This window comes from Jaculus jaculus, chromosome 1 (assembly GCF_020740685.1).
Source record: "Jaculus jaculus isolate mJacJac1 chromosome 1, mJacJac1.mat.Y.cur, whole genome shotgun sequence".
NCBI lineage: Eukaryota > Metazoa > Chordata > Mammalia > Rodentia > Dipodidae > Jaculus > Jaculus jaculus.
Window position 1 is genome coordinate 293,289,782 of NC_059102.1, and position 27,351 is coordinate 293,317,132.

At 42.2% G+C, this 27,351-nt stretch overlaps 1 protein-coding gene across 3 annotated transcripts in view; it reads right to left on the bottom strand.

The window, feature by feature from the left end:
* The window catches only part of C1H1orf21 (chromosome 1 C1orf21 homolog), a 236,998-nt gene that overhangs the window by 166,809 nt on the left and 42,838 nt on the right, over positions 1–27,351 (bottom strand). The window lies entirely within an intron of this gene.

Consider the following 27,351-nt stretch of genomic DNA (forward strand, 5'->3'; position numbering starts at 1 on the left):
GAGAGATCCCAAGGGAGGGGACAGAGTGGGTACTCCAGGCCACAGGATGAGGTAAGTTACTGATACTTACTGTGTTGCCCCCCAGCAGTAATGCTTGGAGTTTACAATGATGGCAGCAGTCAAAGCACAGTAGAGATAAGGATGGCCACCTATCCTCCCTCAAGGCCCCAGAGCAATAGAGAGCTATAGATTTCAGAACATTCTCAGGTATGACAGTTATGATCTCAGTGTTTACCACTTGCAGAGCCTTCTGCTGGCCCGGTTAGTCTGCCAGGCTTATCTAGACAACTTAGAAAACACTGACATCTTGACCCTAGATGCTAATATAGTTCACTCAGCTCTAGCTTCCATAGACAAGCAAAGAAGGCAACCCACTACCTTAGAAAGCGGGAGCAGTCAGCATGCCTTGATCTCGTCTGGATGAGTGACAGTGTTAATAAAAAAGATCAGTTAGCATACTAGATCATATCCAATGGTATTTATGCTGTCTCTGACCTCGATGCCTTTTGCTGGCACAGGCACAACTCAGTTTCTTTCTTTTCTCTTCTTTTGGGGGTAGTGCTATGAATGGAATCCACACATGTGTGTTCTTGTGCCCTCAGCCCCAACACTGCTCCATTTCTATTGAATGTCCAATTGAAGCTGCATTTTATTTTTGCTTTATGAGACAGAGAGAGAAAAACAGACAGACAGAGAAAGAATGGGTGTGCCAGGGCCTCAAGCCACTGCAAAACAAACTCCAGACTCATGTGCTACCCTATGCAACTGGCTTACATGGGTCCTGGGGCATCGATCCTGGATCCTCTGGCTTTGCAGGTAAGCGCCTTAACTGCTAAGCCAACTCTCCAGCCCTGTATTTTAATTTTGATATCAACAGGCACACAAGGAACTTGACCCTCCTAACAATGGCAACAGTAGCTCAAACAAGCAAAACAATTGCTGGAGTTTGTGGGGGAGGGTCTCATTGAGTTACTTTCTTTCTACCTCTTTCTACTCTGCTCTGCACACTCCTAATCTAGTTCAATTACTACCTAGCAAAAAGAGTTTGAACTCTGTAGCTAACTATCTATAGAAATCTGTGATGATACTATATCACACAGGAGCTATATTTTCTCCCTGGGTGCTTGCTGGCTTTGCTGTCCTGGTGGACATGGAAGGGGCTTGCTATGCAGTTCCAGTAAAGAAAAGACTAGAAGGGCTACAAAAGAGTAGGAGAGACATAGAGTGGGGGAAAAAAAAGAACAATGTCCAGCAAAGCTATCAGGAGGCTAGGCACACTGGAAACAGCCAGTGGAAGAGAGATAAATGAAATCAGGAGAAATGAGTGAATAAAGTTTTTTTGTTTCCAGTTTTTCGAGGTAGGGTTTTGCTCTAGCCCAAGCTGACCTGGAATTCACTATGTAGTCTTAGGGTGGCCTCAAACTTGGGGCGATCTTCCTACCTCTGGCTTCTGAATGCTGGGATTAAAGGCGTGCACCACCACTCTCGGCTGAATGAGTAAGATTTGGGGGAATGCTCTTTCTCCTGGTCAGGTCAACTTGATCTCATTTTCCTGTTTGCTTTTTGTTTGTTTGAGAAGGCCTCGCACTGTACCCTAGACTGACCCAGAACTTATGGAAATCTTCCTGCCCCAGCTTCCTAAGTATTGGGGTTACAGGTGTGAACCACCACATCTGACTTAACTCAACCTTTTAAAAAATCTTTGTGGGTGCATTTGTGCATGCGAGCGCACATGTGTGTGTGCCACTGCACACATGTGAAGGTCAGAGGACAACCTTGGGTGTCAGCCCTTGCTTTCTACCTCGTTTGAGGCAGGATGTCTCATTGTTCACTTCCGCAGTCACCAGGCTAGCTAGTCCACAAGTGTCCGAGAACTCTCTTGTCTGTCTCCCACCTTGCTATAGCTGTGCTGGGGTTATACGTATAGACTGCCACATCCAGCTTCACGTGGGTGCTGGGAGTCCTCCCACACTCACATTAAACACTTGACCCACTGAACCATCTCCTCACTCAGCCTCTTACACTCAGCTCCAAGCCGCTGATTCTAAGGAACACTGGTGACCCGTGTCCTTCCGGGGTGTTCACAGACATCAGCGCTTCCCCAGCCTACTCTTCTCACTACCAAACAAGAGCTCCCTTCCTCGGTATTTAAGCAACCCCAACTCCTCACTCTGAGACTGCCAGTGACACGCAGAAGGGTGTGCAATGCATGCTTCCCAAGTAACAGATGAGCCCTAAAAATGTAGATGTCAATAAACATATACAGGCTGTAACAGTCCAGGACTGCTCTGGGATCTTAAGCCAATATATAGCACAAGGAACACCAATAAATTTCTTTTACAAGAAATCTGGACAGTCACTTAGCTGTTGGGAAATAAAGAAGGAAAGGAAAGGTATGTGCTGTTTCCTCAATATTCTGTTAGGCCAAATCAGGCACTTCTATCACTTGTGCCAGTTCCTTTTGGGTACACTTGGCAGTCTTTGTCCTATGTGTTAAGGGAAACTGTGCTGGGGTGGGGAGCTCAGCACAGCAGTACAGTGGTTGCCTGGCACGGATGATGCCCCAAGTTTGCTCTCCAGAATTACCAAAGAACTTTTTTATTTCAAAAGTTTAACTTACTTGCCACCATCTCCAGAAACAACTTACAGTTAGAGAAATATATTTAAGAGTGATGACCTCCTTGGATATTGGGCTATTTATTACTTTTTATATCCCATCTGCTCATTCCAATGAAAGTGGTAGAAGCTGATATGCAAAGTTTAAGACCCCCCCCCCCCCAAATTATTATTGTTGTCACTGTTTCCCAGGAAAGGAGTGAATTCAGAAACAAAGGTACGTTCTACCAAACACCACCATGGGGTGTGTCAGACACGGAAGGTGGTGAAACAATGCTTCAACCACATGATTACTACTCCAGTGTTGTTTAAAAATACATATACTAGCTGGGCATGGTGGTGCACACCTTTAAACCCAGCACTCAGAGGCAAATGTGGAAGAATCACTGTGAGTTGGAGGCCAACCTAGGACTACAGACTGAGTTCCAGGTTAGCCTTGTTTAGAGTGAGACCCTACCTCAAAACAACAACAACAAAAACTATATACTTTACTTAATAACTGGAAAACCTTTAAGAGAATGGTAGTACAAAAATTTAATAAATGTATGAACAAGATTCTAGTTGCTAAATCATTCAAGTTTGATATAAAACCATTTGTGCAAGTGTTAATTCTTACTGTACAGAACTCCCACCATTCCGTCATTGCTTTGTTTCCCAAAACATGTTTTAATGCTCCTTAAGCTCCAAATTAGTCTGTGTGATTCTCTTAAGTTATTTTAATGGCATATATTTAGTGATGAATTAAAATTAATTTGCTACAAGAAAATTTCCAAATCTTGTGATGACTGGCAACAAGCCAGACCATCATAAAAGTCAGAGTTGGCAACCAGCGGGATCTCATGAAGCTTAAAAGCTTTTGTACAAACACCCCATAAACACAGTCAACACACTACCCACAGAATGGGAGAAAATCTTCACCGGCTATACTACTGACAGAGGCCTAGTATCTAGACTCTACAAAGAATTCACAAAACTAAGCAATAAAAAAAAATCAAGCAATCCACTCAAAAATGGCAGAGAAATGAATGGGGAATTCTTGATGGAAGATATACAGATGGCTAATACCCACTTAAGAAAATGTTCAAAATCCTTAACCACCAGGGAAATGCAAATTAAAACAACTATGAGATTCCACCTTACTCTAGTCATGATGGCAATCATTAAAAAACCAAATGACTGGGCTGGAGAGATGGCTTAGCGGTTAAACGCTTGCCTGTGAAGCCTAAGGACCCCGGTTCGAGGCTCGGTTCCCAGGTCCCACATTAGCCAGATGCACAAGGGGGCGCATGCGTCTGGAGTTCGTTTGCAGAGGCTGGAAGCCCTGGCGCGCCCATTCTCTCTCTCTCCCTCTGTCTGTCTTTCTCTCTGTGTCTGTCGCTCTCAAATAAAAAAAAAAAAAAAAAAAAAAAAAAACCAAATGACAATAAATGTTGGTGAGGATGTGGGGGAAAAGGAGCTCTCATTCACTGCTGGTGGGAGTGCAAACTTGTACACAACTACTATGGAAATCAAGAGCTACTCACTGACTCAGTTATTTCTCTATTTGATATCTACCCAAAAGGCTTCACTCTTTACTGCACAGTGACCATGTTTACAGCTGCTCAAGTCACAACAGCTAAAAACTGGAATCAACTCAGATGCCCATCATTTGATGAGTGGATTAATGAAGATGTAGTACATGTACACAATAGGATAGTACTCAGCAGTAAGAAAACATGATGCAATGAGATTGGTAGGAAAAATGAATGGACTTAGAACAGATAATACTAAGCGACTCACACAAACACACAAGGACAAACACTGCATGATCTCCCTCATCTGTGGCTCCTAACTTGGAACACCTTGAGTTGCAGGCAATTCAAGGAACAGGTATCAGGGATGGAAGTTAGTTGGGGAGGAGGGTGGGAGGGTGGGGAGATGCACAGAATGAATGATACAGCCTCAGCAGGAGTATGCAAGGAGTGTCAGGTAAGAAAGGCCCTAGAGAAGGTGGGATGAAGCCTACCCCTAAAACATTTGGCTCCATCTTATAACTCTTAGTACCGGAAATCAGATACAATCCATATTGAGCTGTTGTCAGAGAGACCTATGAGGTCCCTAAAGCAAGACAGGCTTCTGTCAAAGCACTTAATTATCCACCTGAGGTAAAAGGGTAAGACCCCACTTACTGCTGACATAGAACATCAAGAAATCTGGATGGGATCTGGAAGGAAGCCAGTCCCCAGATGGTATGTCTGTATAGTGCTGGAAAGCGCTACATGATCTGCTAAGGGAAAATGGCCAACAACCTTGTGTACTAACAGAGGACACTGCTATACCAAAGCAACAGCCTGACAAGATGGCCATGCCTGTGCGATGTGGCACCCTGCCTAGGTGGGTGACCAATGCTCTCTGATTGGCTAAGTGATCTACTCAGAAAGGAAGCCTTAGCTATGGAACTGAGTCAGAATCCTGTGGAGACCAAAATCATGGACTCCAATAAGAAGCTCCCATTAGTCTTTAGCCAAAAGAGTGGATACACCCACCTAAATCTCTCTTACTTAATGATGATCATCCCTGTGCTGATGAACCTGTGCTGACCTAAGTCTCCTTTGGAGAATCTGGTTTTCTTTTTCAGAAGGCAGCTAGAATAAGAGGATAAACCACCCCTTGCATACCAGCCAGGGCCCAGGTGAGGATACAGAGGAACTGGCGAGATGAACAAGAGTGCTGCTTCAATGGTGAGCCTGCCAACCAGTGCCAGGGGCATGGAGACAGACACAGAGGGAATCCAGAACCTGCTGAGAGCACAACACTGAAGTTGACTGAAGACACACCCACCATGGCTCAGGCTCAGAGAATCTTGCAGAAGAGGGGGCAGAAAGAATGTAAGAGCCACAGAGTGGAAGAGAATGTCCAGAGGCACTGCCCCCAGCCTCTTACAATGATTGACTGATGGTCTTACATGTATACCCCGTAAACCTGGGAGAATACTACCAATCCCACTGAGAGGGCCTCCAGTGGAATGGTGGCAGGGAGGATGGCAAGGATGATATTAACATATGATGTAGCCATAAAATTTCCTACTTAATGGATTTTTAAAAAATCAAAGAAGTGGGCTAGTTAGGAGGAAGAAAGGTTTCAGCAGGAGGAGGAGGGAGACAAGAGAAGGAAATGGGGATGGTGATGATTAAAATACACCAAATACATAAAAATAAGATTGTCAAGAAATAAATACATTTTATAAAAAGCATCAGAATCAGTATGAAAAGAGATGTTGGATTGAAATGCTGCTGGAGTCTGAAATGACAACAGAGTTCATTCACAATTCAGACTACAAGCATCACGTGTAAAATACAGTCCTCTACTGCTTCCAACAGCAGAGCTCTTTAAGTGTACATGCTAATTCCTCCAGAGAACATTTCTCTCATCAATGGGACCCAGCACAGCTGAATGAGCAACTATGAGACTGAGAGGAATTTTCCTCTCCTGACCTTCAGATGGACTCTGGGAGAGAAACTAATACTCCAAGATAACCCTGGAGATGTAACTCAGTGGCACAGCACTTGCCTGGCATCCATGAGACCCTAGGGATAAGCCCCCAAAACACACACCTACACACACACACACACAAAAAAAAAAATGGACAAATGGCAAGCGCCACTAACACAAGCTTTACACAACAAAACTAACAAAACAGTAATAACTTTGTAAGATCAGGGTCCCAAACACCTGGTTCACAGGAAGGCCAGGGTTGCCTCATCCAAGCATCCCCACACTTACCTCGGGACACTTACCTACCACCCTCAGAGAGGTGGGACTGGAAAGAACCTAAGTGCTGGAATCAAACAGAGTGGGGTAGACTTAGCTCTTACGTACCAGCTATGAGACCCAGGGAAAGCGAGTTCCTCTCCCTCATGCCTAGCTTCCTCTTTCATAAAATGGGGGTGACATCATTGACCTTGCAAGTGCCTCCGAGGACCTGAGGCAAAACCTGCAAAGCAACTGCATGCTACCAAGCACTGGGCAGTCTTTAATGGAAGATAGCTGTGAACATAAGAAGCGACAACATATGATAAAATGGCTGTGATAACCTGACTGAACTTCACACCAAGCTTTATGCCCTTGAAAGTGCCTCCAGACATTCCCTTCACCCGTGTTACAGTCTGTAGCCAAACAGAGGAAAGAGAATGGAGATGCTAGCATGCCAGCAAGGTGCCCATCACAGGCACAAGACACACGAGCAGATGCAGGAGTCCAGGAGAGCCTGGGCAGCCGCTTTCAGCCACACAGCCCCAAACCCCTCCACCTGTGAATGATCACAAAGATGTTAGTCTACCTACAGCCGGCTGAGTCTTATTAAGAAAGAAGGCAAGAGAAGATGACTCGATGTAAAGAAATCTTTTTTTGTTTGTTTGTTTTTGTTTTTCAAGGTAGGATTTCACTTTGGTCCAGGCTGACCTGGCATGAACTATGTAGTCTCAGGAAGAAATCTTTCTATTCAACCAGTTAGCTTGGTCTCCCTCCATCTGAGCCCCACATGTTGCTTGCTTCTGAACCCATGATGGGTCAGCACCGTCTGGCTGTGTCGGCCCACACATCGGAAGAGCAAAAGCCCCTGGAAAGCAAGGCAGGAGTATTATTGGTCCTTGCTCAGGACTTGTCAAACATTCCAGTTTACCTTGCAAGACGACAGGTGTAATTCTAGCGGTTCCATACCCTAAATAGGTTCAAGTAAGAATTGAGCTCACGTACTCTGCATCTTCACAGATCACTGTGCACATGGCAGCCCCACCTCATGATGCTTGTGTCTATGATTCTTAACTCCAAGGAGAATGCTAACATACTCAAGAGAGAAAGCTAATCCAAATGACCATGGGTACTGTCTCCAGAAGGCTGCTCCAACACAGTTTTCTACTTGGTTTGGGTCTTGGCTCTTCAAATACTCAACTAGTCATACACTTTTTCCCTTCCCATTTCCTGTTAGGATAGCACTATACAAGGCACCACTGGGCTTCAATAAAGGAATATATGAAAGATATTGTCTTCCATGAAGTACTTTGCTGAGGGAAAAGAACATGGAAGTACAACACAGCAAGGTCATGGGTGTGACTCGCATTAGGTATAAGAGAGAAAGTTACAGGGATCCCTGGATGGAGACAAGGGAGACTGGACAGAGAAGACAGGATTTGAGTTGAGACTTGGAGAGAATTTTACCACAAAAAAAATTCAAATCTTGGCCCATGCTATTGCAGTGGTTCAAAAATATAAAGATTTATAATACTGGTGCCATAAGAGAATGTGAATGAGCCAGACAAAAGTTTCCAACTGTTAGCTGTGGTTAGCTGACTTAATTGAAAAGAAAGCAAAATGAAGCACTAAACAACGAAAAGAGATCAGGTGTTAACATGACTCCCCACAGTAGGCGAGAGCCAGGTCTTTATGCATATTATATGGCTTTCTTGATTTAATGGTTTCCAGGACTATTACTAAGAATTTAACATTGAAAACCGAAAGTGAATAATTCACATAATATCGCCAAAGTCTGCGTGTTACATATTCATTTGGACTTTCACTAGGTAGATATGACTTTACTCAAAGGCCAGTACTACAGCATTTGAATGAAGCGTTTGTTTTCAATCCTAAAATACTGACAGAACATTCTCATTGCCAAAAGAGAAGGTCAATCTAAATCACTAATTGGAAAAGGGACCCACAAAGATACAAAGTTTTTAAAATTACTTTATTTATTTATTTTAGAGAGAGAAAGAGGCGGGAGGGGGGTGTGCTAGGGCCTCCAGCCACTGCAAACGAACTCCAGATGCTTGCACCCCTTTGTGCATCTGGCTTACATGGGTCCTGGCGAATTGAACCGGGATCCTTTGGCTTTGCAGGCAAATGCCTTAACGGTTAAGCCATCTCTCCATCCCCCAAAGATACAAAGTTTTAAGTGGCTATTTGCAAATCTTAATCTCAGCAATCCCAGAGATGTAACCTTCTTTGACAAGGCATTCAATCAAAGCCATTCCCAAAGAAGGGCAACAACAGCCTGCAAGGAGAGTGTATCAGAGGAAGAGTCCTGATGTGGGGGTGGGAGGGGGCTGGGTGTGTCACAGCTATGTCCTAAGACTTTGTTTCTCAACAAGAGATCTGGAAACCCACACAACTGGTAAGTATCTGGGAATTCCAGACCTTATCCCAGAACACATCTGCAGTCCTTAACAACTCCATGCACACTAAAAATGCAGAAGGGTTGTTGGAATCTAGTTGAGTTGGACAGACAGTTCGCCTAATCAACGGCAAACAAGACATCTGAGATTCCTCCCGACTTCAGGAAGACCCAGGGTTTGAGAACTTGACTTTGGTGCAGTCAAACAGCAGGGGAGCCCTACAGTGATCCTCACTGGGCTTAAGTCTGGATAACAGAGCTGTAACAGAAAGGCAAAGAGGTCAGATTCTGCCAAGGAGAAATAACTTACAGACCCAGAAAACCACCCAGGATCAGATCTATGTCACCTATGTAGCCCAGAACCATGACAGTGGTGCTGAAAATCTGGAAGGGGCCCATCTGCCCTTATAAACCATTAGGCTATAAGGTGAAGGATAAACTTACAAATATCTTTATTTCTTTAACAGAACTTTGAGAAGCGCAAAATTCAGATGTCAGAATAGTGCTATTCTTAGACATCCATGACACATTGCACTTCATTAAACTTTAATTCCCATTTTCAAAATCGAGACTGTTTTGAAAAAAGGACATAATTAATTTAAAGTGCTTTACATGAAAGAAAAGACACTTACTGCTCCCCAGCGCCTCCAAAGGATGCAGGTGTCTGAAACTAGTTTTGTACTTGCCTGGGATCAATGGCTTACAACTTATAAGAAACTTAGGGAAACCACACTGTGGTCCCCAATACCCTTTAAAGGACACTACTTCTTTCATAAGCAAGTGACTAGGTGGGTTATGTTGCCTACTGCTGTTGGACCTACCATTAAATTTACCTCTAAGAATCCACAACTACAATTACTGACTCTACTTACACACACCTCCTGGCAACAGATGATCCAATAAAATTAAAACTGTCTATTGCATCCAACCATATCATACTGAAGTATACAAGACTTGGCAAAATTTTATCTTTTCCTTCAATTCTCAGTTTCAACTACTAAAAGGGTTAAGTTTCAGACAGACAATTCCCCACTCACTGGCTTTCCAAAAGTAGGTAAACAAATGGACACTACCATGGATTTATTTTTGTGTGCTTTTCTTATGCATTTGCTACAGCAGACAATGTTCACATAAAGCCCTCAGGTCTCCCCACTCCATCCCCACATGATGGAGGTTAAATTACTGTCCAGCAAAATGTTTCCACTAAGTTCAATCAATCTCACCAACATCTGGAAAGAAAGACTCCACACAACCTGTCTTCTTTCTCAGAGCCCACTTTTCAAACTGTGATTTAAAGGCTCATTTTGTACTGAGTGAGGACAGTAGCTCCATTCAGGCTTGAACTCTAGCTTAGAGAGACAAAAGCTGTGAATAATGGGCCCTCGCTGTTCCTTCATCTCTGAGGTCTCACAAACAAAAACAGTCTTTTCTTGAAAAAGATGTCCAAAACGGCAGTTAAAAACAAATAACTTAATGGGAAAAAAAAAAGGTTCTGTCTGAGATTTCTTCAGAGATTAAAAACAAAACTCCTTGGCAGCCCACTACAGCGCAAAGACTGAGGGACACGGAGGGGATATTCACATCAGGACACTCGGCGCTCACGAAGAGATAGAACCACGGAACCGGACCAATACTTACACTGAGCCATTTCCTTCAAGAGAATGAAACACTGGTTTCCCGAGAAAGATGGGTCTAGTAAAAAATGTGTAACTACCCTGTATAATACCCAATACCTCCAGCTAAAAGTTTATGGAAGACAAAGAAGTAATTGGAAAACTAAAACAGCATGTCAGAGCGCTGCTTTCTGTTCTAGATGCTGCATCTACCTGGGGCTTGCTGCTGCAAACTGAGGTCACTAAAGAGCGAATTTATGCCCAAGAGAAGAAATGGGATTCAGTTCCTCTAGGAATGCTCAGCTGAGACACAACTCTGAGTCCTTCTCCCCCAAAGTGACAGGGTCTTCATCACTTAGAGACACTGCACGGTGTACTTCCTTAACCCAAAGAGCTTTCTAGAAACATACCAGGGACCCTACTCAGTGAGTTTACTGGTTAAGAGGGAAACAGTTGAATAGAGGAGACCAATTGCTTCTGGAACCTAACAACCCTCTCAGACAAAGGCTCCATTTTTCACTCTGGCGAAAGTGTTCTACTCACGAGGCCAAGGGAAGCTTTTAAGATACAAACAAGGGAGATGAGGCAAAGCTACTAAAATTTTAAAGACCTTAAAATTCTCTTATCAGATAGGATAGCTTATAATAAAACTACCCTGGGTCACAGAAAGACAATACTCAAATAGGGGCAAGGAAAGAGAATAAACAAGGAAGAGATGGATTTCAGTCCCTCCATTTCAGCAACTTTGTGGAACACTGTAACTAACGTGATTCACAGCACCTTTTCATAAATTATTTATTGATTAAAGAGGTTAGCCAGTTTGTTTTGAGCTATCATTCACAGATATTGGTGGTGAAAGACACAAATCGTGATTAACGTGGCGGTCACACACTCCTCTCTCTCACCACCTGGCCATGATGGCCTGGTACTGCAAGAGGCAGACATGACTTCATTTCATGAACAGAAATACACAGAGCTCATTTTTGGAGCTATCCTTAATTCTACTGTCTCATTCTCCCTTTCTTTGCACCTGTGCATGCACACACATGCATGCATATTCATAAGTATGTGGGCATGTGTACATGTGTGTAGAGATCAGAAGCCTCGGGGACACTGTTCCCCTCTTTTGGAGACAAGGTCTTCCGCTGTCCCGGAGCTCACCAGTGAGTCCAGACTGGCTCAACAGAAAGTTCCGTATCTTCCTGTCTCTGCCTCCTCTGCACTGGGATTATTGCTTCTCCTGCAAGGCAAACATTTTGTGTCACTGAAATAATAAATCAAAGCCAAGGCCAGTTACTTGCATGAACTTTCTCTCTTGGTGGTTTATGGAATGTTTCTTAAATTCCTATGCATTTGTCTGTGTGATATGGAAGTATTCCTAATGATTCCTAATGGGCATGCGACCCCAGCACACACATTTTACATGGGCTCTGGGTGTCAAACTGAGGTCCTTATGGTTGCCAAGGCAGCACTTGATTCACATTCAGACCCCCTAGTTCTGCTGTTTCTAACAAACACCAGAACATCCAGCATGTCTCCAATGGTGACTCCAGCAATGAGATAGGGAGGAGTTCTCCCTTCAGACAGGCAACTGTTCTCACTCCCACACTTCCAAAGTGACGAATTTTACTTTGTTTCAGCCTGTGAAGACCACAGAAGCTAAAACCCTTTACAAAGAGCAAGCCCCTTTAAGCATGGGGGCACACGCCCATAATCCCAGCACTCAGGAGGCTGAAGTAGGTTGACTGCGGTGAGTCCAGTGCTAGCCTGGGCTACCGTGTGAGAGCTTATCTCAAAACAAACAACAGAGTAAGACCGTCCCAGGAGACATGGTGGTGACAACTCTCTCTGCTCTCCTGCTAGCCAATCGTCTATCTTGTCAACAATAAGATGCCCTCTAAGAGCTTTCTATGGATAGTAATCATTAGGAATACTTCCATATCACACAGACAAATGCATAGGAATTTAAGAAACATTCCATAAACCACCAAGAGAGAAAGTTCATGCAAGTAACTGGCCTTGGCTTTGATTTATTATTTCAGTGACACAAAATGTTTGCCTTGCAGGAGAAGCAAGAGATCATTCAGGGACTGATTAGCACTTTTATTCATCTCCAACAACAAACTAACATTAACATTTATTTCTAAAATCCAAACTATTTACAAAGGATGTAAGCACTCTATGGAGCATTTGCTCGTTAGATTTATAAACATGGGAAAATCAAGTTATCAATGCTTAGAATTTGCTCATGCCCTTTTTGTGAACTTAAGAGCAAAAGAGGCTTTTAATGTGCAAGCTTCTCATTTGAAGGGAAATGAGGCGGCTCACTTTCTTTACTTTGTAGGACATGTACTCTGGGCTGGCCTTGAACTCTTCATCCTCCTGCTTCAGCCTCCCAGGTACAAGTATGTCCCACCAAGTCAGGCCTGACTCATTGCTTTTGAGCATGTGTTACAACCATACATCCTGTGTCTTGAAAGAAACCCGGGAGCCCTCTCTAATATTCCTTAGACACAGGGCATTAAAAAACTGTTGGTAGAGGGATGGAGAGATGGCTTAGCGGTTAAGCGCTTGCCTGTGAAGCCTAAGGACCCTGGTTCAAGGTTCGATTCTCCACGACCTACATTAGCCAGATACACAAGGGGGCACATGCATCTGGAGTTCATTTGCAGTGGCTGGAGGCCCTAGCGCACCCATTCTCTCTATCGGCCTCTTCCTCTCTGTGTCTGTCGCTCTCAAATAAATAAATAAATAAACAAAAAAAAAAATTAAAAAAAAAACTGTTGGTAGACAGGTTGAAATTAAAACAAATGCTCTAAAAAAATGGAGTTAAAAATATTAAACAGAACTGGCTACTGTTTTTACATAGTTCACATTTTTAAAATTCAACATTTTAATATGTAATTATATGGTAGTAAATTTAGGGTTCGTCCTGAAACATCTTTTTCATTCATCTTCATTTCTAATTTTAAAGATTAAAATAACTAACTCAAAAGTGGACTAAGTTCTATCTTGACTTTTACAAAGCCTATCACTACCATAAAATTTCATTAAATATAATATTGATATGATCACAGCAGAGCATATAAAAATAACAGAAGGACAGGCAATTTGGCTATATTCATAACCTTTATCTGATTTTGTGTGTGTGTGTGTGTGTGTGTGTGTGTGTGTGTGTGTGTATGAGAAAGGGGGGAAATTAAGTATATTTAAGTGTATGCCCTCATCTTTGGGGCATGCCAAAACCTACAAGGCAGCTACTTCATTGGGAAGACCAACTCAGCCACTCGTCATCACAAAACTCACAGATTTCTCATTCTTGCTATTGAGACATTGTTTGAGTTTGCTAAAATGTATCTATTATTGGGCAGATAATGCATTCTACCATTTACCCTATTCCCTTATTCAGTGTTATTGCTGGCTAGTCACAGCAAGTTGCCCTGGGAATGGAGGAGTTCTGCAAAGGACAGTGACTTTTAAGCCTGCCTGGAGGAGCCCTAGGCTGGAGGGGTCTGGAGAAGTCTGCACCTGTCATATTCCCCACTTCATGGACCCTAACAAGCTCACAAAAGAGGGGCTTCTGGGATTGAAGGTTGGGTGGCAGACCCTTTATGCAGACCTTCTGTAAGATGTCCCAGAGACTGTCTTCTATGACCTCATGTGTTGTCTTCAAGACTGCCGACTCATGATACTTGGATTTTAAAATTTATTTATTTGAGATAAAGAGGGGAATATATCTATATTCCCCCCCTCTCTTTCTCCCTCTCTCTCTCTCTATATATATAGATAGATAGATAGATAGATAGATAGATGATAGATAGATAGATAGATTATACACACACACACACACACACACACACACACACACACATATATAATATCTGCAGAGACAGAAAAAATGGGCACACTAGGACCTTCAATTGCTGCAAATGAACTCCAGATGCATGTGCCACCTGCTGCATCTGGCTGTTGTGGTTCTTGGAGAATCAGACCTGGGTCCTTTGGCTTTGTAGGCAAGCACCTTAACTGCTAAGCCATGCCATCCCTCCAGCGCAGATATCTGGAATTTAACTCACCATACATGTCAATCTCACTGCAAAATGCTTCCTTCCTTGTGTGCTCTACTACCATGTCCTTCACACTGGTCATGGGAACTTTACCGTAATTTCCATAGTCCAACAGCACAAGTCTTCCTTTCTCATTCCCATAACTAATAAGGTCTAGCACATCCTGTCTCCTTCAACGAGCCCCTGGTGCACTGATGTTGCTAAGCATCGAAGGAGCATTAAATGGAGATCCATTTCACCACTCCAAGCTCACAGGTGTTAATCCTTGGCTTATAAATATATTAGACATGGAGATCATAACTTTGACAGGCATTATATGTATAATGGTGAAAGCGCTAATAAAGTCTTTTCTGACTAAAGTTATTCTTAGAAGATTTAAATTTTAATTTTCTAGAAAAATGGGTTCACTATCAACATTATGTTCAGTGGTTTTGTAGGTATTAAAAAACTTAGTTAAACTCTATTTTCATTGCTACAAGTACTGTACAATAAATTTAAAATAAAGTCTTATCACTTTATTAAAGATATTTTTAGACAAGAAGTTTAGGGTTACAAAGAGTTGTCTTTGTCTAGTCAAAGAATGGCTTTGCCCTAGTACTTTAAAGGATTTTAAAGGGGTCACTCAGAAACAGGAGAAAAGGGGCTAGGAAGATTGCTCAGCAGTTAAGATACTTGCCTGCAAATCCTAACAACCTGGGTTGGATTCCCAAGTACCCATGTAAAACCAGATGCAAAAAGTGGTGAATGCATCTGCAGTCTGTTTGCAGTGGCTAGAGGCCCTGGTATGCCCATTCTCTCCCTCTTTCCCTCCCTCCCTCTCTCTCTGCATTTCTCTCTCAAATAAATAAATAAAAATAAAAATCAAGAAGTGTATAAAAAGAGAAATCATATGAAGTCACTCAATAATAGTTTACCCTTGAACACTTCTCACCACCTCCCTCAACACAGGTCCTTACACCTCTTCTTTCTTGAGGAAAGAGAGCCAAGAAGAGAAGGGGCCTTGCGGTCTCTGTGACACGATCTCCCTAACAGAGCTGGACGTGATGACCCCAGGTGAGAACACCCAGGGCAGCCAGAACTCAGCAACCTTCTAAGTGTTACAAATGCACGCCTTCAGTCTTAGTAGGCAATAGCTAGGTGCTCCCAAAGATGCCATGAACACACTCCCAGCTTATTGACAGTCTGCTAAGCAATTGCATGACAATTAAAAGCACAGCAATGCTGAGAAGGCGGTGCTTGCCCCTCAGAACAGTAGTGAGAACACTCAGGATGCTTGCACCCACTGCACCCAAGGGCTTCAGCAGAGTCTCAGAGAGAAGAAGGAAGGGACAAAAGGTATTTCCCAAACTGGTAAGATGGGAGGATAGGGTGCTGGGAAACAGTGTTGAGCTCAAGGTAGACCTGAGTGTACAAACGACAGCTCGAGGACTTGTCCCTGTGTCATCCTCTAAATAGGTCTGAGGAAGGAGCAGCAGGAAAAGAGACGGCTTAGATAGGAGGCGGATAAAGAAGGCCTTTATTGTAAGCCACGGATACCATCAGCACCTCTGGGGTTCTGTTTTTTCATTTAGGATTGTGTTAATAACTTTCCTAAAGTACCATCTAACATGTTCATTTGATTCCCGCACACCTTGCGTGCACTGACACTTGGTTACAAAGATTTGATCAGATTAAAATGCAACATTTTGGCAAGAATAATTTATGAGGACTGCTGAGTTCCATTGGGAGACACAATAGTGGAATTTTCTAAGGAAATTTTCATTTTTATTTATTTATTTATCAGAGAGAGAGAGAATGGGCACACCATAGCCTCCAGCCACTGCAAACCAACTCCAGATGTATGCATCACCTTGTGCATCTGGCTTATGTGGGTACTGGAGAACTGAGCCTCAGTCCTGACGCTTCACAAGCAAATGCCGTAACTGCAAAGCCTTCTCTCCAGCCTAATTTTCTTTCTTTTAAGAAAAATGATGGGGCTTACAAATCTTACCACCCACAGGAAATGGTAGTTTACTAAAGTAATAATGAAGAACAGGAAAAATCCTGACAGTAAAAGATAGTGGATGGTCAGATGAGAATCAGAGAAACATAAAATTAAACTGCATGCTGGCTCCACGGAGCACTGGGCTCTGGGACTCTACATGCAGCCCAGAGCCTCTCTCCACAGCAGTCATGTCGGAAGTGACACACATCACAATGATCCTGCAGGCAGCAAGACTGCCTTCATTTATTTTTGTATTTACTTTGGTCTAAAGCTTTGAGCATTTCTGGGCATTTTCTAAATTTAAAAGTCTATCATCAAAACTGTCAAAATTAGAAATTTCTGTACTTAATCTTCCAAGGAAATTCGTGGAAGAGAATTCTCTACCATGTCATTCAATGGGCAACTATTTTTATCTTGTGAACAAACTCCATATATCAAACCCTTTACCCTACCATATCCTTTACCCTACAAGCGAAATAATGTAATCAATGGCATGGCATTGATGTAATTTTTACGCTGAAACAAACAATAAGGAAGAGCTCCAACTTTACATTCAACATTGTAATTAACATTTGCCATTATCCTTACATGATACTTTTTTCTAGGGACCAAAAGTGTCATTTTCATAACATGTCTTTATACAAAACACAAGGCTTGGGACTGCAAAGAGATGGCTCATTGAGGGAAAGTGTTCATCACACAGTCTGAACATCTGAGCTCAGATTTCCAGAACCCACATAAAAGCCAGGTTGCATGCCTACAATCCCAGGGCTTGGGAGGCAAAGACATGAGCCTAATTACTATCTACTAATCTAGCTAAATTAGAGAGCTCTAGGCTCTGTGTCTTAAAAAATAAGGTGGAGAGCAACTGAAAAAGACATCCCACTTTGACCTATGGCCTCCACGAGCACCTGTACACAGAAGTGTATACACACATACATACACACACACACACACACACACACACACACACACACACACCCCAACATCAATTAGAAACACGAGGCTCCATGTATTAATGCCATATTAAGGGACACACTCTTAAATCCACTGGTCCTCTTCAGAACACCTGCCCCATAATCTTTGACTTGCCTCTAAAGAACAAGTTTTTTTTAATATGCATATCAAATATGTCAGTGCATTATGTGTCCCCATGTGTTATAATTAGAAACAAAGTCCATGGCTAAAACAAATCATGTTTCCCTTTGGAGTACAGTGTTGTCAGGTAAAGTGGGTCCAGATAAGTAGAGAATTTTCATTGTAAGGTTTTGTATTCAAAACTTTAACTTCTGAAAACAAGGCCTTTTCTAATGTATTTACAAACACAGCTAAGAAGGGATTTCACTAGGCTGCCTGCATGAGTCAAAAGTCATTGAGTGACGCTAGCTAACACAGAGACTATTGACAGTCCACTGTAAAGTACAATATATAAAGGCAATATATTACACTTTTCATGAAGTTTATCACCTAGAAAGCCCAACGCAAGCATTACCTTGGCTGGAAGGTCTTTCATACCTCATGGAGTAGTAGCCCACCACACCTAGCTATTTTCCCACATTGCATCACATCTGTATCAGCACAAACCAAGCTCTAAATGACCACTGAGAAAATGCTGTATCATGCTTAGTATTTCTGTACTACACCTCAACAGGTGAGATAAAAATCTTAGTTTGGGAGTCTTCTTTTTATGTCCTTTGTCAGAGACACAGGAAGGTTATGCTTTACTATGTTCATTTTTACACAAAATCAATCGGGCTCGCATAAATCAGGTTCAAATGCAATATGATTTCCCCCTTCTCTCCCAGCCTCACATTTAGTAAGGAGACCCAAAATACTTTGGTGTGACGTGGGATAATGGACTGGGGTAGTTTCTATTGCAACCTTGGGAATAAAAGAGAAAGGTGGAAAAGTGTAAAGAACTGCCATTGCCAAGACTCTGATGGTTAAGTATGGGATCTTTGGAAGACAGAGCCTTTCTTAAGAAAGGGCTAAGAGATGGGAGATGAAAGGCATTCTTAGGAGTCTGCTCCCCAGAAATAAGGATTCTTTAATTGAAAGATTTCTTGGGGGCTGGAGAAACAGCTTAGTGGTTAAGAATTTGCCTGTGAAGTCAAAGGACCCAGGTCTGATTCCCCAGGACTTACATAAGCCAGATGCACAAGGGGGCACATGCATCTGGGGTTCATTTGCAGTGGCTAAAGGCCCTGGTGTGCCCATTCTCTCTGTCTCTCTTCTCTCTCTCTCTGCTTGCAAATACATAAAAAAGTAAGAAAATAAGAAAGATTTCTTTTTATTAATTTTATTTATTTATTTATTTGACAGAGAAAGAGAGACAGGGAAAATGAATGGGCGCACCAGGGCCTCCAGCCACTGCAAACAAACTGCAGACGTGTGCGCCCCCTTGTGCATTGAGCTAACGTGGGTCCTGGAGAAGGAAAGATTTCTTAATTATAACTCATTGCAGAAAGTCATGATATATTTCCAGTCACTTTGAAAGGTAATACTCATGTCCAACCTCCACCATAGGGACAGGAACAGGGCTTCCCCTACTCCTACCCAGACAAGACAGAAATATTGGTACCAATCAGATTTCATTTAGATTTCTTGGCCTGATAGCTTGTTTCAGGGGTCTCACACCAGCAGGAATCTGCCCTTCTGCAGCTCTACAAAGGACTGCAGGACAAAAGGAACTGATGGAATAGTGTAGAAAATTCAGTACTGTTGCTCTGAGGAAACCTAGGACAGCTTTGGGAAGGGGGTGTATGGACCCTAAGAAAAATAAATCAACACTCTAATTATTGAGGAAGAGAGTTTGGAATGAAGAATTTTCCCAGGGCTCCTTACCAAGTATCCAGGCATCATGGCAAAATTTATAACCCAGCATTCAGAAGACTGAGGCAGGAGAATGTCAAGTTTGAGGTCAGCTTAGGCTACATTGTGGGACTCTTATCTCAAAAAAGAAGAAGAAGGTGAACAGGAAGAGGGGTGCTAAAGTATGGCTTGTACAGACAGAGTATTTGTAAAAGGAATTTTGCCTTGTGGTTCCTGCCCCCCCCCCACCCCACACTTGCTCAGTAAAGTCTTTTGCAAGAGAAGGGAGAGAAGGTATCCTGGTTCTTCAAGATTTGTAATATAAAATATAAAATCTGGCACCCAAGCAACATTTTAGACTTTAAAACCAGATCACTAAAGACATCAGAACAGTTATTGCACTCCCTAGGTCCAAAACCATGAAAAGCGGGCTAGGGAAGATCTTACATTACACACAGTAATCTCACCTAGAGCTTTTTATGCAGAGCACACAGGGAGAGTCCACAGAAATGAAATAAATTTGCAGGAAAGAGTAGCGGTGCTAAGTAAATGATTAAGGGATTTTGCACCTAAGCCTTGGGGAAGAGCCTGCAAGCGGGTGAACCCTGTCCAGGAAAAATGCACAGTACAATGCTTTATTTAGCTAAGGAGCTCACCTATTCCTCACTTCCAAAGCCCTACGTATTAATATTACTGTTAGTGACTTCAAGCTACAGTGCTGTGTACAGAGCTGGGCAGAAATACCACACAATGATGAATTACTTAGAATGCGCAGATCTCAACTATTACATTCTGAGTCACTAGTAGCAATCACATGAACCATATTGATACTCTGCACGTCACACTGCTTTAATTTAGACTTTTTCCATATACATATCTATTTTTGTTCACCACATAAAGATGGAGAAGTATGGAAATAAAGATCAATTCTAACATGGAAGAAGGGGAACTATTTGGTGGGAGGAAGGGGGCAGCAAGCAAATAGGGTAGGGGCAGGTGAAATGAGGAGGGCTGTGGGAAGGGAATAAGTAAGAACAAAGATAATGACGTTTATGTATGAAACATCACAATGAAACCTATTGCTTTGTATTCTAACTTTGAAAAGTAAATTAAGAGAAGTATTTGATAATGTAAATAAATTAGCCTTAGAAGAATAGACTTCAACAATCAAATGAGCTGGAATCCTTAGCATATTTCCAGATCTAATTAAAATATTTTTTTTCTGGTTTTTCAAGGTAGGGTTTCACTGTAGCTCAGGCAGACCTGGAATTCATTATGTCGTCTCAGTGTGTCCTTGAACTCACGGAGAGGAGATCCTCCTTATCTCTGCCTCCAGAGTGCTGGGATTAAAGGCATGCGCCATCACGCCCAGCCAGAATCCTTTCTTTTTTCACTTGCTTGTGTATATGTGTGTAAAGTGTGTGTGGTTATGTGGTGTGTGCACATCTATATGCCTCTGTAGTGTCACATGGGCATGGCCATACCCAGTTGTTTATGTGGGATCTGGAGATCTGAACTTGGGCAGTGTTGTGCCTCTCAAGCATTCATACTTGTGCCAGGAGTGCACGTAACCACTGAGCAATCTCTCTAGCCCAAGATCTAATCAAAATCTTAACCCAGAGAGCAAAAATAACTTTCCTAATCACCGAGATCACAGGATTAGAACCAAACTAGTAACTATCATATGAAACTAATGACCAATGTAAGAAAAGGTCCTCAGTAATTCTTTTTAAATTTTTGTTCTTGTTATAAAGAGAAAGACAGAGAGAGAGGGAGGGAGGGAGAGAGAATGGGCACACCAGGGCCTCAGCCACTGCAATCAAACTCCAGACGCTTGTGCCACCTAGTGGGAATGTGCAACCTTGCGCTTGCTTCACTTTTTGTGCGTATGGCTTATATGGGATCTGGAGAGAGATCAAACATGGGCCCTTGGGCTTTACAGGTAAGCTCCTTAACTACTAAGCCATCTCTCCAGCCCCCCAGTAATTATTGATCTCTAGAACTACCCTGTCCCAGGATGTTGGCAATGAAAGGGAGGAGGATTCCTAGACCAATCAATATTCAGTTTTTTCAGCTGTCACATTTCAGTTGTCACATAATCTTGGCTACAAAGAAAGGAAATTCCAAGAGACAAAGTGACTTAACCTCAGATTAGACTGCTCACAGGGTCTGAAGGTAAATTTGACATTTAAGATCCTTCCCAGCGCATAGTCTATGATTATGATGATGGTACTGGTCGCATGTAAGGCTCTAAGCCATTCACAAGTTTCCCATTTAATTGCCCACTACCATAAGAAGCACTAATGTTCCCAAACACAGATTAACATACTAAACACACTCAGAAAGGCTAAGCAGATTGCAAGCTCATTCAAGACTGAGAAAAGTATGATCTGAATAGAGATTTATGTGGCTAAGAATCCTGGTGTCCTTCATTGTCAGCCTCTTTTACTTCCATTTCAGCATGAGTGACTGGATTCCAAGACTGGGCTGTGACTGTTTCATATCTTTCATATTACCAGTGAACATCAAATTCTATGAACATCTACACATACTGGTCACAAAATACACAAGAATGAGCCTAGAAATATCTTTCACTGCTGTTAAATTCTTTGATATGCTTCTACAACAGAACAAGAAATTAAAATTATCTTGAATATAGAACAGCTTTAAGTACACACTAATAAATGTGAGATAAGTTCAAAAGTATACATTTACTACAGTATTCACAAGCAGTATAAAACCCAATGGTTAAAATTACTAGCTCTGGGGGTTGGAGAAATGGCTTAGTGGCTAAGGTTAGAGCCTGCAAAGCCTAAGGACCCAGGTTCGATTCCTGAGTACTCACATAGATGTACAACATTGCACATGCATCTGGAATTCATCTGCAGTGGCTAGAGACCCTCGGGCACCCATATTCTCTCCCTTTCCCTCCCTCTCTTTCTATCTCTCTCCCTATCTGCTTCCACTTCTCTCAAATAAATATATAAAATATATTTTTAAAAATTATTAGCTCTGGGCTGGAGAGATGGCTTAGCGGTTAAGCGCTTGCCTGTGAAGCCCCGGTTCGAGGCTCGGTTCCCCAGGTCACACGTTAGCCAGATGCACAAGGGGGCGCACGCGTATGGAGTTCGTTTGCAGTGGCTGGAAGCCCTGGCGCACCCATTCTCTCTCTCTCCCTCTATCTGTCTTTCTCTCTGTGTCTGTCGCTCTCAAATAAATACATTAAAAATGAACAAAAAATATTTTAAAAAGGAATATTTATTTATAAAAAAAATTACTAGCTCTGCTTATTTGCTGACAAAATGGGGAACATATAGCCTATCTCCTAGGCATACAGTAGTCACTCTACACTGTAATAACCACACAGCATTGCTATTGTTGTCTCCTTTGGAACTGGACTTAAGTCGGAATGTCCTTTATATAACTGAGAATAAAAGAACTAACAGATCAGTGAATGACTCTAAATTGGATTATACCAAAGACCACACCTAGACATAGCCACGGGTTGGGAGACATATCTGAGAGCTGGTCTCCAGACCCACCCCCATTATTTAAATGAGGAATATAAAAAATTAAAGTATCTCTCAGTGAAGGAAAGGTTTAAGAAAAGAGTTGTGGGAATTAATTAATAGTGAAATAGAAGTAAAAGACATAGCATAGTCAAGGAGGGACTAGGAGAAACAAAATAACTCACACAAAATAACCCAGTTGCAAAAACTAAGAGGAAGCTGTATTGGGGTGAAAATGCCAATTTAATCCCAGAATGGAAATTTCCATTCATTTCCACCCTCTATCAGAAGACTTAGCCTTTTAAGAAGGTTCTCCCTCTGATGCCACTCCAAAGAAATAAGTGGAATTTCAATTCCTGTGCAGTCTGTGTTGCACAAAAAAGCATAGGACAGGATATTTTCAGTTCAAAACCCAAGGAGACTTCCCACCCCCATCATAGCATCAATATTCAAAAGGAAATGCAAAACCTCTCTAGTACTTGATTTTCTTAGACAAACTAGATTCTGACTAGATCTCCCAGGTTTCCCTAAGAATCATTTTAACATAAATGCTGAATGCATAACATAACAGGTACTCTGGAGAGGCATACACCTCATACATTGTAGAGCCTCCAACCAGTTTCCCACTGCGCCTTCCACCTTACCATCTCTAAACATACTGTTGTAGTCAACTTCCTAGTTGCTGAGAAAAACCTGACCACAAACAGCTTATGGAAGAGAAAGGTTTGAATATAGCTTACAGTTCCAGGTTGCAGCCCGTCGTGGCAGGGGAGACATGGCGGCAGGAGCTTGAGACAGGTTGTTCACATTTGGCACAATGAAGATAGCAATGACTGCTGCTGCTCAACCAGCTCTCGCCCTTTTATATTATACAAAGCTCCAACCCACGGAATGGTGCCTCCCATACTTAAGGTGGGTCTTCCCACTTCAACGAACCTAATCAAGATATCCCTCACAGGTGATCCAAGGTCCTATCAAACTGTCCATAAACATAAACTGGTCTTTGAAGTACTGTCAACATTTCTCCAAACTTACTGGCCATAGCACTTCCAGCCTTAAATCCGTCAATGGCTCCAGTGCATTTAGAATGAAATCTGACATCTTCTAGCGAACTCCAACAAAGCCCTGCCCTCCTTCTTTGACCTGCATTCCCTTCAGCATTGTCCTCGCTTGCTTCTGCCTCAGGGTGACACCAGTTCTGTTCTGTAGTCATCCTCAGGAATGTGTTATTCCTGTGTTGCCCATCATGGATCCTTCCATGGATGCTGCTCATTCACCATCCTTCTCATGGGTGTGTTTTCAGCCCAATGTTGCCTCTTCAAAAGGGACCTACATCACTCTTCAAAAGGGTTCTTCAGGAGCCTACATCACACCCCAGCAATCATCCATTTATCTAGTCATTTTATAGTTGCTGCAATTATCTCATCTGCTTATATGTTTACAGCCTGCCTCCCTCAACAAAATCTAAGCTCCTAAAGGTTGAAGCATGTCTCTTGTCCACTGCTGTTTTCCCCAAGGTCTAGAACAGTATCTAACAGGCAGGAGTGGCCAATAAATGTGGCTGACTGATGGACCTGGGGCCTCAGGCTTTGCATCTCTAAGCAGAGTGGATAGAACTTACACAGATATGTAATGTTAGGATCAGATAATAATATACAAAAGGTGCTTGACACCACATGGGTCCTTGCTGAATGCATAACATATGCATGCTATCATCACTGGCCACAATGATGCTTCTACCCTGAGTTTATTCAGCAGCCATTAAATGCCAACTGTATCCTAACACTGTGTAAAGTGCTACTTAAGAAAAAAACATAGGAAACAGTCTCTGTCTGGAGATGCTCATAGTCTAGTGACAGATGGATATCAGATCAGGAAAATAATCACAGTATGGGGGAGGAACCATGATGGAAAGCAAGGGATCACAGCGCCATGGGAATGGAGTGCTTTTTTTTTCTGCCCTGGAGAGAAGTGAGGGCAGGGAAGGGCTTACAGGAGGGAGGCTAGAAGAGGTGACACTATAAAAGTCTTAAGGAAGGACAGGTGTTCCTCAGTATGGGAGAGGCTCATGCAAACATTCTCAACAATGAAACAGGCAAGCATTTTACCTGGAATTGAAAGAGGAGGTAGAAATCACAGTCCATGGGGGGTGGGGGTCAAGGCCAAGAGCCCATGTGGGGGATATTAGCCACATGTAACTACTCTGCACTGACCAGATACTGAAATAGTAATGTTATGGGTATGCTGTATTTAGTAAAGTATTTTAGTCCAATTGGTTTCACTTGTTTATATTCACATTCTGTAATGGGACAAATGATTTAAATTAAAAATTTTAAATATAGCCAGGCATGATGGTGCACATCTTTAATCCCAGCACTTGGGAGGCAGAGGTAGGAGGATCACCATGAGTTCAAGGCCACCCTGAGACTACATAGTGAATTTCAGGTCAGCCTGGGCTAGAGTGAAACCCTATGTTGAAAAAAAAAAAAATTACACACACGTGCAACTCAGTTAATAATTCTATTGGGCAGCAACAGTTAAGATTGAAAGTGGTCATGAAAAACTTTGCATAGTATACTAAATTTAAATTCATTTCATAATCACTGGCTTCACAGGCCACTAGAAGCATGTATGTGGGCAAGGGACACATTCAGATCTGCATAAATAGTGGTCCACACACAGGCGACTCCACATACCCATTACATCTTTTAAATGAGCCCCCTTAGTCCTTTGGAAAGAGAGGCTTGGGGAAAACAGCCTCGTGTATGTGTACATGTCGCTCTTCCAGCCTAGCACACATCCCCAATTTGAGCTCTGGGCAGCCTGAGTAGAGGGAGAATAGATTTTCCACAGCTGTAATTTTGGACAGTGCAGAGAAGACTGGAAACCATGAATGAGCACATGGCCCCCCTTGACCTCTGCTACCAGGGGAAGAGCTGAAGGACCTGTGGTACCACTGGAGGCCAAGAAGAGATGGCCATGCATTGCTAACCTTGGGACATAGCAGACCTAAGGGTACCCAGAGTAAGGGTGCTACTGGGCCTTGATGAAAACCCACGCGCCTATGTCTGGAAAGAGAGCAGGTCCTGTGGTTCTTCACCCTCCCCACTTGACAGAAAAACAGCAGGAGCCTCCTGGGTCTGCCTTAGATACCACTGATGCTGAACTTGAATTTCAAAGATTTAATGATTTGAATGAAGGTTAAAAAAGAAGATTCTAGACATTGTCTTTCGTTTGATACGTATAATAATGAAAGCATCAAATTTGTGCTCTATAGTCTCATTTCCTCCACTAAAAAAAAAAAAAAGAAAAAAGAAAAAGTGAAATAGAAGAATTCCTAATTATCTCAAGGATTTTGCAAACCTCTCATGTTCTCCATTTAGGACTTCAATGAATACCTTAAATCACCAAAAGCCTATAAATTTTGCAAAGACATGGCTGTATTTTTCCTTCTTCCTCACAGAGGCACTAGATCTTCAAAGAAGAAATGATAAATGGGTATAACTATAAATACTCCCAGGCTAATGAGAACCAAAGATGAATTGCAAAAAAATCTAGTATTGGGGAGACAGATGCTGGTGTGTGCTTGAGTTAACAGGTCCTGACCCCTATAAATTCCAGAGCTGTTTTATCAGGTAAGAAAAACACAGCCAAAAAAAGTATCCATAAATTACTATAAATTCAAATATCAACAAATGTTTTCATTGTTAAAACTGTCTGCTTTTCAAAAGCTAAGTGATTGCTAAGATACAAATTATATTTGTGGATTGTTTTAAGAATTTTAATGAAATGACTGTTAATTCATTAGCAATGGGAGAAAAAGAAACATTAATCAATGTCCTACAAATAATAAAGTGTGCTATGATTGAACCAGCATTTGCAACAGGGACTTAGCAGGGAAAGCATCCACTGCCAGTGGGTTAGAACCTTTCCCACAGCACGAGGCACACTTTCGCGCGGTACGATTACTCACACCACAATGTTCACAAGGTCGTAGATTCTAAATGCATATCAGGATAGTCAAATTTAGAAAGCAAAGTTTAGAAAGGAACTCCAGGTCTTCAGAGGTTGCTTAGTGGCTACAGTGCTTGCCTGCAAAGCCAAAACCCCAGTGCCCAGACTCACAAGGTGGCGCATGCATCTGGAGTTCATTTGCCATTTATATATATAGGCATGCCTTTTCTTTCTCTGTCTTACATAAGTAAATAAATAAAATATTTTTAAAACCAAATTGAAAAAAGAAACTACAGTTAACCATTTAAGTCTAGGTATATCCCAACACATATCACGTGGGACATGCTTATACTAAAATTAATTACTATAAGTGAAAATTTATGTTAACTTTTGTATATTATTTTTTGCGTGATAAACCTAGTGCTGCCTGATGGCTATGCTAAGCTGTTAGGCCATGTCAACATTCCATGTGTGAGGACAGCAGCTCCCGCTAAGTACCTTGAGTTGTCCTCAGACCAAAATCCAGTAATTCTCTGGTGACAGATGGCTACACATGTGACTAAGCAGACACCTCAGCACAGTGTCCACAGTGTCCATGGAAACACATTCAACACTGTCTGCCTACTTTCCTAAACTAAGTTAGAATCAT